At 39.4% G+C, this 10,263-nt stretch overlaps 1 long non-coding RNA gene across 1 annotated transcript; it reads left to right on the forward strand.

Moving 5' to 3' along the window:
* The first annotated feature begins 3,713 nt into the window (after window positions 1-3,713).
* LOC111272463 (uncharacterized) lies at window positions 3,714-8,537 on the forward strand. The gene is made up of 3 exons (XR_002687532.2): window positions 3,714-4,027; window positions 5,426-5,577; window positions 6,965-8,537. It is a non-coding gene; the product is annotated as an uncharacterized LOC111272463 (long non-coding RNA).
* The last annotated feature ends 1,726 nt before the right edge of the window (window positions 8,538-10,263 follow it).

Genomic DNA, 10,263 nt, shown 5'->3' on the forward strand with positions numbered 1-10,263 from the left:
TCTTTACAAACAGGTTTATACCAATATAATTTTTTTGCTTTCACTTGCTCACATCAAAAACATTACTTCACGCTTTTTATAGGAAATCGAACGGTAATAGCTAAAATACAACGTAAAATTTGAATAAATGTGTGGGGCTTTACGTCTGACTGCTGTTAGAAATTGCTTGCGTTATACCGCGCTAGCTATACTGACGAATTCAATGATAAACGAAACCTTAATAACTCAGATAAAAGGAATAGGTGCTGTTGTCCATCGACAAAACCCACCAAAACTAAAAGCAAATGTCCCGAACTAGTGGTACACATTCGCCACGAAGTAAACGTGGAACGTCATGTTCATCCGCCGCAACGATCAACCATTATCTGATCTACTAAATGGTACATCAATGTATACATCAAAAAATTCTGGGACGGGTAGACAGAACACAGCTTCCTTCCCAATTCGCTCTGTTTTTTTTTTAAGAAGAAACACAATTATTCGCAACCAAAAACACCTGTTTAGATATTTTTGTAAAGGGAGCATCGATAATACATCGTAATATTAAAAATAGTTTGTATATGTTTGCGTGAACTTCATATAGATGGTCAAACCGTCAGGTAACCATGATGATATCGCATACCTTTCGCAGGTACGAGTCCTTTGCTTAGACAGTTGGTTAACAAAAACTGAGCTATTACGCGACAAATTTAGTACATTAGAAGACGGATCTGAGTTGTTTACCGGTCGGCAAAAATTAGAAGAGGGCTATAATGCTGCCGTTGCAACTGGTAGCAATATAGCTATCTTTATAATAGCATTGTAACCGCAAATACCTTTGATGGCACGGGCGCATTTAAAAATAATCAAAGGTAATAACAACGAGCATTCACGAAGAGAGAACGTCATCTTTAACACAAGTTTACTGTGACATTAAGCCTATGTAACATTTAGTTTTGCTTGCTTTAGAATGTGATCATTGTCAGTACCAGATGCATTGCCTTTATGTAAAAATATATTATCGTACGTTTGGAAAAGTAAACCATTACGGCATAAACATCCTTTTCGAGATTTGCTTATACGTAATAAATCGACTCGCTTTTATTTAGCTCATATCTAGCTTCATCATAGTAAACATCATCGCCGCTTAACAGGCCATGCAATGCGATGACACGCCAAAGTATAAGTGCATAACGCACTTCCCGGGTCGTTGCTAGGATAAGCCAAATTAAGACCTGATCTATGATAAAAACGTGCCTGATTCATTAACTTTTGGAAGTTAGCTAGCTCTTATTTTTAATGCTTTCGTCACGTTTGTTATGTCGTTACGCATTGTTGAGGTCGAAAAGCGATCTGCGTTAGAATCTGGAAGACTCAATTGTGTATCTCATGAAAAGTTGTAAGTGCTCTTACTTAGCGTTGTCATCTGTTGTTGCCATACAAGTGCGTCTCTCTCATGTGTCCTACGAGAAAATATGAGAGAAAAGTTATGTAAGTTCGTTTTAGTTTGGAAGATTAAAACGCAAACTGCGAGCGCCCGTCAAAGTTCGTCATTTAAGTAGACATCTCAGGTGCGTCCACCTCTGAAACGCCCTGTGAGCGACTAAAGTCGACTTGAGCTTCAGAGAAGTGGCGTAAGAAGAAATGATGGCCAATTTTACGTCACTAGTTTACGTCTATGATGTTTGGTGGCTGGCACGAGTGTAGACGAGTAGGGTCGACGGTACCTTGACGTCGAAATTAAGGGCACCTAATACCCAAAGCAGATTTGCGCCTTTAATAGTTTACGAGCATCTATTGGATAAGGTCGATACAAAACTCAATAAGCATTTGCCACATCAGATTAACAATACTGCACTAATATGAATTTCCTCGATAAATGCTATGTTTCAACCAGTCAACATTCAGATAACAACTATATAGCCCGCAACGATGGCAGTGACGGGGACGCCATACGTATAGCCGCAACAGCAACAGCTGAAGGGTAGGCCATGTCTTTGGTCTACCCTTCAACTGTTGCTGCTGTCGTTGCTGTTGTCGTCACGGCTCGTCGCTCTTGTTGATGCCGACTCAGGCCGTTGCTACTTTCCTTTGAGCTCCGCTCTGCTAGTGGCTGACTATACTACCCTTTACCAATGTGCCTGCAGGCTGACAAGAAAGTCAAAAGCCGCGCCAGTTGCTAAAACACTATTACCGGCACTAGTGGCAAAGCAATCCATGTCTAGAAAACGCAACAAGACACGGCGTCAAAATCTTGAAGCGGTAGCATTGTCATTGTTTCAGCAGAAATCGAGGTACCAACTGAAAGAATTGGGCCAAGAGGCGAGATGGTCCGTAGAGCTTGCGGGGCTGCAACCTAAAGTGTGTGTGACTGGCTGATTAGAATCATAGCGGATGGCCCGGCTCAATTTTAGGTCGATGGACCCTATTTATGATCGTCCTGTTGAAACTGGTGTAGAAGTGGATCAACGTCAGACCAACGGCCGGACATGACTTAGGTTGTCGGAAAGAGCATATTTTAGTATCAGCCTTCTTGGCTATAATAGAAGCAACAGACAATTCTACATTTAGCACAAACATTCACAATGCAGATGCTTTTTGCACTCACGTGCTCCCTTCACCCCCATCTGTAACTTATAACATTTATCAATAGTACGCACATGTGAGCGGGATAGCGTGTCAATAGGAAATTTATTTTCGTCACTAGAGAGGTGACGTAAACATCGAACGCATTTACGTAGTTACTTGTGCTGATATTGGTGCGGCATGCGCTTGATAAAAACCGGAGTATTTTTTCGTGATTACCATCAATCTGTTTTTCGCGCTGCGTTCGATAGGGTGGTTTAACGGTCTGATTGTTATTCTGTCATAGAAGCCCCAGTCTAAATTAGGTTTTGGCAGGTGCTACTGTGAATGTCCAAGCGGGATATTTTTATATACGTATAATACGAGCATTAGATATGTAGATCAGGATCTTTATTTTAATATATATATATATATATACATGCTAAAATGTGGACAAGATGAATTCGTGTTTAGATATGGATGTCCAATAACACAACAAACTTCTAAACTTTAACAGGATATTACTTCTCTTTTTCTGAGTAGAATCTCACCGGATATTGCTTATGCTAAAAATATACATCTTCAAAGGAAGTTTCCGAATTCGAAGAATAACTAAACGATTGACCATACTTAATAACGATTCTAAACTTTGCACCAAGTACTGTACTTTCATAAATATGTTTTAACTAAAAAAAAATATTTTCATTCGATGAATTCTTTGTTTTTCATATATATAAGTAAAGTATATAATTAAGTGTTATAATCGTATATTTAATACATGTAATATTTCGCAGTGTACAATTGTTGATACAAAATGTTAGGTCTTTATATAACGAATGCATATAGCAAATATTTACAAATCTAGCCAGGAGAAGATATACCAAATGTCGGCACGTACATATTGTGGGCTAACAATAATTCAAATCAACTCCGAAATCCGCTTATTTAAATCATAACAATAACGGTTGTGGCTGCGCGGTCACGGATAGGTCAGCCAATTCAACTATTTCAAGCTGTACAAAAAAATACACATTGGTCTACATAAAACCCAACAAGCAGAGAATACGAAGTAGGCAGGAGAACTAAATGCTGGTTGGCTTTGCGCCAGTAACCGAAATAATTCAGGACGTCCTATGGATCCAGATCCTTCGTGCCATGTAGCCGTTCAGACAATTCTAGGCGAAGAGGTCAAGCTGGCAAAGGTACTCGAGAAGCACACAATGCACCATAAGATTATTGCCTTATAAGTGGGACATGGAAACGAATCGCATCGCATATGTTGAGCCACGAGAGAGGTAAGGATTTCTCTACCGATTTAAGTCTCTCCCTTCGCCTAATCGTTGGCCGGTTGGCTTGCCATAGCAAAACTGTCCGGCTCGTCAATCTTCGATTGTCCTAGACCTAAAGTATTCTTGACTAAAGTGATAACGAAGGAACGCATTGCTGGCCTATCGTCAAGAAAAACCCAAGACTATTATTATCCGTAAGTTCCTAAAAGCACCTGATATTAGTCTTTTGTTTCTCTCTTTCACAGGCTCTGAACAAAGTTCCTACCTCAGTAATAGGTATTCTGTTCCTTGCTATATTAGCAAAGTAAAAATATTCATAAAGCTGTGTATATTTTATGATTGGCATAAGTCGTATATAACACCCCGTCCCTCCCCTCGTCCCGCCGCACCGCCCCCAAAATAAGCCTTTGTAAAGCATCTCGTTTTTCTTTAAGTACTTGAATTACCATGTGATAGCTGTTGTCTGAATTTACTAGACATAACAGAAATAAACTATGATGTATGGATTTAGAAGATTTTTTTGTTAGAGCAAACATTCTAACAAAAATTACTAGCAAGCTCTTGCAGTTTTAATTAAACCCGATGAAACGTATTTGGCCAGTATTTTTCAAGTTTTCAACTTACAAATAGTACGATAGATCTATGTTATTGGTGGAAAGTTATTTTATTTAATAATTAATATCTTCTAACTTACACTAATAATATGCGTGGGTCGTAAGAACTGGTGGGATAGTTAAAATTAGCTTTTCTAGTTTCCTTTTGTTATGGTCTACAAATCTGCACTGATGGTATATTATGCGAAAGAGAGAGAGAGAGAGAGAGAGAGAGAAAAGCCGACCAAGATTATTTCAACCCCTATTACATATAGGATATAAAAGACGTCATCATTCCTCAGTTATCCTGTCTCATCAAACCAGATATTTTTTTCTAATCATTAATTCAGTTCCCCAATGCTCGCATCCAGCCTTCCGCTTCGTAGTCCACTTCCGCCTCACTTCCGAGATCAAACTTTATCTCGTTCAATATTTGCAAATTTATGCATTTTTTTTTAATCAGTTTTTGTCAACGACATCCGCAAGCATATTGGGGCTGTCTCGCTGCTGTGAGGGTTTGGTAGTCACTCTTGGGGTTGTATTTATCTACTAAATACAACCCCAAAAGTAAAAAAAAATTTCTGTCATCCACAATAAGTGCATTCGCTGCCGGAAAGGGGCGGAATAGACGCGCGGATTCTAACTGCTACACTTCTTTGACTCCAATGCTTCTGCGACCTCTCTTTGTTTAGCGGAAATCCTATTTGCCAGTGATTCGTTTCTCCGTCTATAAATGGCCTTCTATGTGACGCTGCGTCGGTGTTCTCACCAGGATCTGTCCGTGTAATCCTTTTGATCGAATGTGACTAGTGCCTTAAGCACATGCCACAGCCAACGGGCCACGACACTTTCGTGGAGGAGTGGCGTTGGCAGAAGTTGGTAAAAGGAATTTTTGTCAGCAGGGTAACTCTCCGTGAATTTACTAACCGCATATTCGGTTCTCTTTCGTCCACCTCTGACGTCTCTAAAAGAAGACTCAATTTTTTGCCTCTATTGCAGCAGAGTAAAGGCACTGCCAGCAGTACGGGGCATACCAGCTTCCATTTGGCCGATGCCAGTGCTTACGGTCATAATGACTCTGTCTCCGTTTCACGAAAGACAGGCGTGTATTCAAGCTGGACCTCGCCGACGTAAGCCCGCTATATGTGTGTGTAGGTATCTGTGGGCTCCGGAGGCACTTAGAGGCGTTTATAAATAGGACTGCTCGTTACGTCTATAATCAAATGTGCGGAAGAAAAATAGGCTTGAAAGGCGCAGGCCGGAGCTGCCATCACCATATGGCGAGCCTGCAGCCGGCGTGACTTAAGATAAATCTAGTGTGAACTACACTGCCAACAGTTCAAGGCGATTAAAAGGCCCATCTGCTTTTACTGTATTGATCTTTGCCCATTGACCACTTCTATATAGTAACGCAATTGTTTGTTAATATTCAGGAACTTATTGACAAGTTGATGTGATAAGTGACTGACTAGTTATAGCTGAAGTCAAATATAGAGCGGGTTCAATGAAACATGTTTAATAGCAGTCTAAAACATGTTGCGCTTCTGCATCGCCTTTGATGCTTACCTAACATCACGTCATATCCGAATAATTCGCATAAATCCTACTATAACAGGTCAACATTTGAGCTAATCTGCAGTTATTAGACTTATTTACCTCAGGAGCTAACTATAATAGGATACGTAGGAGTAGAGTAATTAAGGCAGAGAACAATCTCTATAGAGTACGCGCGCAAGTCAAAATCCCTCTTAAAAGGAGACGCTTCACGTTTGTTCATATCTGAAGCACAAATTTACTGTCAACCTCATAAAATGATCTTGACCTAACGATAGCACTTTACTGAGCAATGGTATTTTTAAAGGAAGTTCTCAATTAAACTTATTTCATTTAGTTATAAAACTAATGATGTCTTAAATTGTTATCCTTGCCAAGGAAAATACTCGGTATTGTAGCCCAGAATTTTACACACGGCAATAAATTAAAGGACAAATGAAATTTCCATATCAATAAAATATAATCGACTATCAGTAGACGCAAAATTGCAAAGGTAAAGCACTAAAAAAAAAAAAGCAGACCGTACCTATACATTCATCTAACATACTAGTGCTATGATATTTTCCGTAGTATGACTGCAATATCGAAGCACTTATCAGTGTCTTATAGTCACCTAGCTTTCCTCTATATTCATATCGAAACGCTGTAGTTGCTTCAGTTTTTTATCTATCTATTTTTTATCTATCTAGTATCAAATGAGGAAATTTAAACCAGCGATCTAACGGCTCTATGAGCTAGCTAGCCTATCTGACAGGCAATGTGCTTTGGCGCGAATGACGCCTTTTTTGCCTAAATACCCTCATTTCATATCTATGACTTGTTCAGCGTTCTATCATATCTTCACCGTATACGAGCTCCTGCTTGCAACTGATAATATCTAATGACAAAAAAAAAGAGATGCGTCCTTTATTCATCCAGATTGTATAGTATGTGCCGTAATTAATTGTTAGCATTTTATTTTTGGCTGTCGTTCTGCGTATACAGGTTTATCAAGTAACTGTAACCGGTTATCAACCTCGCTGCATAAGGATTTACTGCGTCGTGAGAATGATTGAAATTTATCGCTTTTTTTCTTTTTAATATTAAGGTACGGATATAATCTAACTTGCTTGTCATGAGGACCTTACGTATTCAAAAATAAACAGTTGTCTCGTATTTGTGTTTTTGCTTTTATTTATAAAGCGATCTTATGGTATTCTTGTGATAACAATAATCACTATGTGGGCAAACGAGACTAACTCAAAGTGAGACATGTCAATGTTTTTATTTTAGATTAAAATATAATTCGAAAATTATATTTCTATATTGTTTGAAACATGTTATTTCAATTGGATAGAATATATTCCTGAAACCTACAGCCTATCTTAAGACGCTCATAAGGGTCGCAGCTGTTTCAAACCATTGTAAAAGCACGTAACTAGACATCACTTTACTTGCAGTACGCGTCGTCGTCCGGAGAGCGAACTCTACACTAGGTAGCCAATGCGTTTCATATTGTGGTTCTAATCTGTAGATCTTGATGTTATACGTGGGGTTACTCTGTGAATGACGCTGGGCTCAGAGAGCCCAATAGAAATCGACATGACAAAGAGCCGGTTAGCAATACGTTACAAATGGGCCATCAATAATGATATGCGGTGCAGAAGTAACCATATGTATATATGATCCAGCGCGATTAATAGGACGGGCTCGATGCATCAGTAATCATCTAGAACCTACTTACAAACAGACATAGACAAACAATCTCAATAAGCAATACCATAACTATTTTATCCATAGTTCCAAGGAGGAGATCAACAATTATAACTAGGCTATTCTATTGAACAAACCAAACATGCGTTCCAGCTTGTGACTGGTAGAGTTTAGCTTGCAGCTTGATTCAGCGCGAAACCTCTAATAAGCTTTGAATGTTCCTAAAAATGCCAACGGGTCAAAAGGCGCTACCACTTATGTTTGTTGCTTGATTAAAATAAAAGCCTCGTTGTTCTCCGACTCTACAGCCATAGATATGCTTTCCGTATATACCTAATTCTATAAAAGCAGCTCTTGCGTAAGATAGTGCACGTGTGCAAGTACACACATCGACAGAAGAAGAAAAAAAAAAAAAAAGAATTAAAAATAATATTGACGCTGGCTAAGATCTATACTGTATTTGGCATTACGCAGACGCCACACCCTGAATCTATCAGATATATCTGACTTAGGCTTTGACATTGTGAAAGATGTAAACGATATAACGGAGTAGGAAGCTATTCATGGAACACGCACGACGTTTACGACGCTCTACGAGGGGGAATAAGCCAGGCATCGCCATATTTCCACCTGCGCACTGATCAGCTGAAGCAATCGTCTCGGATCTTTGTCTTTATATCCCCTGTCGTCGAAGCTCTGTCTTATAGTGTGCTTGAAACCAAAGTGGTATGCGTCTTAATCCATCTAGGTCACACCTATTTGTGGCGTATCCACAATTGAAATATGCGTGACTAACGTGTGATATGATCATTAAAAATTAAGAAAGAAAGTGAGTCATTATTATTATTACTGTTATTCGTTTACTGGACTAAAAACAGCTGTCGTAAGCCGACGAGTAGATGACTGCCGTTGCCATGCGACCATGTGTATGTTCGACGTACCGGCTTTACACACATAATCGCTCCATATTTGCAGAGCGTTTCAACAGCTACAGCCGTTATTATAGATTCCGTCTCTTGCGCATACTCCCTGTGAACGTGATTCAGGGAGCATCCAGTGCGATACATGCCCCGAACTGGTCTATTCGAAGAGCCTTAAAAACGTGGCATTGTGTTCTGTTTCAGGCTTGGCCCAATTCACCGACCGAATATGCGTACTACTGGCAAACTTATCAAATTTTCGTGCGGACTTGATATTTCGTATTTTTTTGCTGGCTGCTGGGTATCGTAGCAATGTGCTCAACTGACTCGATACCTTACCCTGCCTTTAGGGTAATCTAGGCAGATTTCGTATGATGCTAGGGGCAATCTTCGTTGTATCAATTCGAGTATAAGCATATTTTTAAATTACGGTATAATTTAACATTGTTGTCTGCATTTGTTACTGTGACGACAATAACCCAGGCATTTATCGCCGTCCTATTATTAAATAAAGACTAACTCGGATCGAATCCAATCGCTATTAAAATGTTTATTATAAATGAAAACAACAGATAGCGCATCGTACTATGTCATACATTAAATATTCTATTAAGAATCATTATCTTGACTTACATGTTAAAAAAAAGGAGTTTATCTATAGCGTCTCTATAGCTTGTTTTGTGTAGCATAGTGAAAAACCTATTTACTTATTTTCGTATATAAGTTTGTACCCTAGAGCAAAGGCCATAAAAAGCAATGTTACATGCTTAAAAGCGGCTCCAAAATTTTGATGGACAACGTTCATGTACAGCACATAATCTTGTTGGTATGTAAATTGTGTTCCTTCGATATCTGTACTAAGAGAAGCGGCACGTCGCCATCGATGGCACTGCAACCTGATTGAATGACCTGATCCATTAAATATCAATGCCATTGAAGCATTTCACAGCATTCGGATATGTATGCCAAGCCCATCATTTAACGAGACTATGAAAATACTAGTTTTTACTGGATATAAAAGGCACTCGATCTACTGGCTTTTCGTCAAACTCATCAAAATTGGAACCTATATAGGTACCGCATTTACCCGCTCTAGGTGGAGAAGTACAGTTTCTTTTTTTGCGAACTGTGTTGGTAATCTTATCTAGGATGGATTTCAGGACGTCAATGACACATCTTCTTTCCGTACTCCTTGTATGTTGATCTACATCTTGGTATGCTTTAGCAGTTGATCTCCTATATGGAATTTCAGAAGTTGGCAAAATCGTCCTATTTGTAGCAGTCAACAATTGGCTTTTGTCAGTATCGGCAAAAGTGGCCGGCATCAGACAAGATCTCTGTTGGGTATCTTGCATTATTTGTTCTGATATAACCCAGCATTTCTCTAAGGCTGTCTGCACTAGAGCGCTAATTTCCATTATCTGAGCTCTATCACATGAAGTCCAATCAACTGCCATATCGATAATCCGTTCCCATATCATTCTGACAGAAAACTCAATTGACACAACTCGATTTATCTCATTGAAATTCGCTTTGGCAGCCTGCATTGGCAATTGGGCTAAGTTGTCGAGAAGAGTATCAAGCACGCCAGTTTGAATCAGCGATACCACTTGCCTGTTTGTCCCGCACTCGAAGTAGTTCAGGAGAATTTCTCGAGCCTCAATCTGGTTT

The sequence above is a fragment of the Varroa jacobsoni genome, unplaced genomic scaffold (genome assembly GCF_002532875.2).
Source record: "Varroa jacobsoni isolate VJ856 unplaced genomic scaffold, vjacob_1.0 scaffold_17, whole genome shotgun sequence".
Lineage (NCBI taxonomy): Eukaryota > Metazoa > Arthropoda > Arachnida > Mesostigmata > Varroidae > Varroa > Varroa jacobsoni.